The sequence below is a fragment of the Ictalurus punctatus genome, chromosome 14 (assembly GCF_001660625.3).
Source record: "Ictalurus punctatus breed USDA103 chromosome 14, Coco_2.0, whole genome shotgun sequence".
NCBI lineage: Eukaryota > Metazoa > Chordata > Actinopteri > Siluriformes > Ictaluridae > Ictalurus > Ictalurus punctatus.
In genome coordinates, this window is record NC_030429.2 from 6192586 (window position 1) to 6197585 (window position 5000).

Here is a 5000-nt window from a genome sequence, read left to right on the forward strand (position 1 = left end):
CGAGCAGATATGTTTGTTTGAACGTGTTGAAGAGAGACATGCCACTTGTAGCGATTCCTCCCAGAGAATTTATACGCCATGGCAGGATGAAGACTGACATTCCCTTTCTCCTAGGCAGTGATGCAGTCTGGAAATCCAGTGTGTGGTTAGTGTAACGTAATGACGTGTTGTACACTGCACTGGATGTGTGAATCATGCCTTGGTTGCTTTTTGTTTGTTTTATTTAAATTTATGCTTTAAAAAAGTGTTGTTTCTGCTGCTGTTATTAATTAATCTTAATGAATCTTGTGACTAAACATTTACTAATGTGAATCCAAAATATGGTAATAAAATAAAGGATTATTCCTGGCACTGGAGAATTTGGTGTCCTAATAGGTTGAATTGAAGACACGGGTCACATTTATTAACACCCAACCTCTCTTTATTCAGTTCAAGTTCAAGTGGTTTTGTCATTTCAACCATATACAGTTGGTACACTACACATTGAAATGAAACAATGTTCCTCCAGGACCACAGTGCTACATAAAACAAGACACTAACCACATGAGACGACACGGAACTAAATAAGATCGGCAAACATTCTACATTGAATGTACGTGCAGATGTGTGCTAACAGCGCAGGACAGTACAGTAACTGTACTTATACTAACCACTGAGTCTTCTCCTGTAATCACTGATGAGATCATCTGAGCTCATTCCTTAATACGGAATATTTCCAAGGTCCTAACTTTACAGAAGACTCTCGTGTACAGGTTTTCAGCAGGGTTTAGGTCAGGGGACTGGGATGGCCATATCAAAAGCGTGTTTCTATGGTCATTGAACAATTTTTGTGTGCATTTGGATGTATATTTTTGCTTCATTGTCCTGCTGGATAATCCCACCATGACACAGGTGTAACTTCTTGGCAGAGGCAGGATCCCAAGGCCTTTGGTGGAAAAACAAAAACAGCCCCATTTAAAAACACACATCCTCCACCACAAATGGATAGGTTGTTTTTCTGTTTATAACAAACCTACACTATATGCTCAAAGGTTTGTAGACACACCCATATATGTGGTTCTTCCCCAAACTGTTGCCACACAATTGTCTAGGATGTCTTTGTGTGTAGTAACAAAATGTCCCGAACTAAGAGGCCCTAACCTGTTCCAGCATGACAACCCTGTTCCTGTGCACAAAAAAACAAGTTTCATAAAGACATGGTTTGTCAAGATTGGAGAACTTGAGTGATTTTCACAGAGCCATGACCTCAATCCTACTGAATACCTTTGGGATGAATTTGAATGTTGACTGGACCCCATGACTAATGGTGTTGACTAATTATAGATTTGATGCAAATCTCCAACATTTGAAGAACTGTGGAGAAAATTCTGATATTTGTTTTGCCACTTAAAAACAGTAAAATATCAATTGGAGCATGATTCGGTTTTGCCAAGTGTTTGTTTTTTTTTGTTTTGTTTTTTTTCCCCCCCCTGTAATAAAATAGTAGAATAAATTTACTTTTAATTAGTTTGATTTCTCTTATATTTTCTGTGTGAGATTAATCCATTGTTTCCATAACCATTTTTACCCATCTTTTCCAAGGGTGCCAATAATTCCTCGAGCTAGTTCTGTAGGAGTAGTAGTAGTAGGAGTAGTAGGAGTAGTAGTAGTAGGAGTAGTAGTAGTAGGAGTAGTAGTAGTAGGAGTAGTAGTAGTAGGAGTAGTAGTAGTAGGAGTAGTAGTAGGAGAAGGAGTAGGAGAAGGAGTAGGAGAAGGAGTAGGAGAAGGAGTAGGAGAAGGAGTAGGAGAAGGAGTAGGAGAAGGAGTAGGAGAAGGAGTAGGAGAAGGAGGACCTAGTAATCCAGACCCTGTGTATATATTCACAGTGTGTATTAGTTTGTAGTTTTATATGATGGTGAGTGGGTAAAAGTCAAATCTACATTCTAACATGATGTTTCGAAAAAGCAGCACGCACAGGAGGTGTATGTTTTAATGTATGCAGTGGAAGTTTGTAAGTGAAATAGCACACCCAATAATTGTTTTTAACGCCCATTTTAATTCTAGATAACTAACACGTCCAGGCCTGTTTATCTCACTCACTCGATGACTGAGTACCAGGGTTAAAACAGAACAGCTATTTACAGTACATGCTTTGCTTATTCAATGAGCTTCCCTGTTGTTTTCTTACTGCTAAATATCTCCCAGATATCCCCTGTGCAGTCAAAGTGTGGGAAGGTTTGTAGCATGTTACACATTTCCTTTGCAATGCTGCGATTCTGTCTAACTGTGGGAAATTTCAACTGCATGCACAGTTCGAAGGCAACAGCAAAAGTTCATTTTGTAATGTTGTCACTTCTGTTTTTATTGGTTTAACTTCTGAACATAGGTTGTCTACTAAAAACATGTTGTTTGTATGGATCTACGTCCGTCTATTCCTACCACTGAATGAACGTAACACAATATAACATGAATTTCTCTTTAAGCATTTCGCAAAAATTTTAAAAAGCAATGACCACTTATATATCAGAAGATTATGACAAGAATGTAGTATTCTACTGTAAATAGCATTTTGCCCGTTTGTTATTTCCAATAAATAACATAACATAAAAGGGTGTTACAGCTGTCCCTGATGAGAGGGCAACAAATGAAAAACTGATCTTTACAGTTTTCTTTTTGACCCTGGTTTTTAGTTACATGGAGATAAAACAAGTATTAAAATAAAGAATAATCTGTTTTCCATCTAAGGTTTTTGTATGGTAAAGCTAAAAGTAAAAAGTTCTTCACTTGTACAGGGCCTACTTTACAGCTAAGTACGAAATAAAACACAAGGCATAACTAATCAGTGATGGTGTGGTGTGATGTGGCCTTATATATATATATATATATATATATATATATATATATATATATATATATATATATATATATATATATATATATATATATATATATATATATATATATATATATATATATATATATATATATATATATATAATCATCCCCATGAAATCAAAATTGAAGTTTTGTGACTTTTATTATGAATGACAGCTTTAAGGTTATCTGCAGTCGCTCTCTACCACCGATACGGTTCTACAGTTTTGATGACATCATTCTGCGCTTCAGCTTCTCATCAGACTTTCTGTCCAATCAAATGCTCTCTAGAATCTGAAGTGTCCCGCCCCCAACGTTATGAAAATCACTTTGCATAAAGGCTATTGGCTATTTAAAAAGGGAGGCTAGCCACTCAATGCAGTGCCCTTCACTAATAGTGGCACCCTTGATAAATATAACCTTTTGGTCTTTTTTGTTAAAAAAAATTCACAAAAATACTTTGCTCTCATGGATATCAAACAATTGCAAACAAAACACAGGTTTACCCCCCCCCCCCCCCCAAAAAAAAAAAAATCTTTGTTAAATATATGCCAATTATTAGCTCTGCTATGAGTTCATATGAGGGAAATATATTTGAAGTATATTCTCATTTTTATACATAGTCTCATTTATATACATAGTGTGTGTGTGTGTGTGTGTGTGTATATATATATATATATATATATATATATATATATATATATATTATAGTTCAACAGGAAATTGTTCAACCATGACTTCCTGTTTCACAGAGGTATAAATATGAGGTAACACATAGGCCAAATTCCCTTAGTCATTCCTAACAGTGAGTAAGACCAAGGGATATAGCTGTGATGTGCGGCAAAAGGTTGTTGAGCTTCACAAAATAGGAAGTGTCTATGTGAACCTATGTTGTGTTTGCAATTGATTGATATCCATGAGATCAGAGAATTTTTGTGAGGTTTTTTTTAAACAAAAGATCAAACAATAAACACAATTTTCCACAACCTTATTTGCTCATATTTACCGAGAGTGCCAATATTAGTGGGATAACAGTGTATGTCCCACCCTGACTTCTAGTTTCAGTGGAAATGACGTCAACACACCGAATAATACTGCTCTTTTCATGACACCTCAAAGGGACTTGAAAGAAAGTCATAGCATATATTTGATCAGTTTATAGCTACGAATAATGCTGTGGAACATCTGTAAAATAAGTTGGTTCCTTTTATCATTTACGATATAGCCAATATCAACAGTCATTATAAGAAACTGATAAACAGCCTCTAACCAATCAGGTCAGCCTCACCAGTGCTATGGTATAAAAGTTTTTACACTATTTGTATGCAAAATCACACCTCCAGGGTCAGGGTTCAATTCCCACTGTGGCCCTGTGTGTGTGGAGTTTGCATGTTCTCCCCGTGCTGCGGGGGTTTCCTCCGGGTACTCCGGTTTCCTCCCCCAGTCCAAAGACATGCATGATAGGCTGATTGGCGTGTCTAAAGTGTCCGTAGTGTATGAATGGGTGTGTGAGTGTGTATGTGAGTGTGCCCTGTGATGGATTGGCACCCTGTCCAGAGTGTACCCCGCCTTGAGCCCGATGCTCCCTGGGATAGGCTCCAGGTTCACCGTGACCTTGAAAAGGATAAAGCGGTATAAAAGATGGATGGAGAATGTAGAATTTTAAAATATGCGATTGTTTTTTTTTTCTAAATAAAACTTTTCCTGTTATTACTATTGTTATTATCTTTATTGTACAGTATATACGTGGTGTTATCTTTTTGTGGGAGGAGTTTTATTTTGTTTGTTTGTTTTTGTTATTCATGTTTCTCTGTATTGTTCAAAAAAAATATTAAAGTGATTAAAATATTATACTATTAAAGTTACAACTATTTGTGAATCTTAAAAGAATTACCGCACAAGCCACAGTATATAATGAGCTGAAACACTAAAACTGAATGTATTTATTTATTGGTTATTTATTATTTATAGATATAATCTTGTGAAGTAATCACATTTACATCTCCAATGGATTAGCATCCCATCTAGCGTGTATTCCCTCTTCACGCCGAGTATTCCTGAGATAGAGTCCGGATCCAGCGTGAATCTGACCAGGATAAAGCGCTTTATGAAACTGAGTGAGTGTATAACACGTTTATTTATATATA

General features: G+C 36.3%; 1 protein-coding gene across 3 annotated transcripts in view; it reads left to right on the top strand.

The window, feature by feature from the left end:
• The window catches only part of trappc11 (trafficking protein particle complex subunit 11), a 37427-nt gene extending 37076 nt beyond the window's left edge, over positions 1–351 (top strand). For all 3 annotated transcript variants that reach the window (XM_053685622.1, XM_053685623.1, XM_053685624.1), the window contains exon 30: positions 1–351. This exon is cut by the window's left edge and continues 175 nt beyond it. The gene's annotated coding sequence lies outside the window, so the exon portion shown is untranslated.
• The last annotated feature ends 4649 nt before the right edge of the window (positions 352–5000 follow it).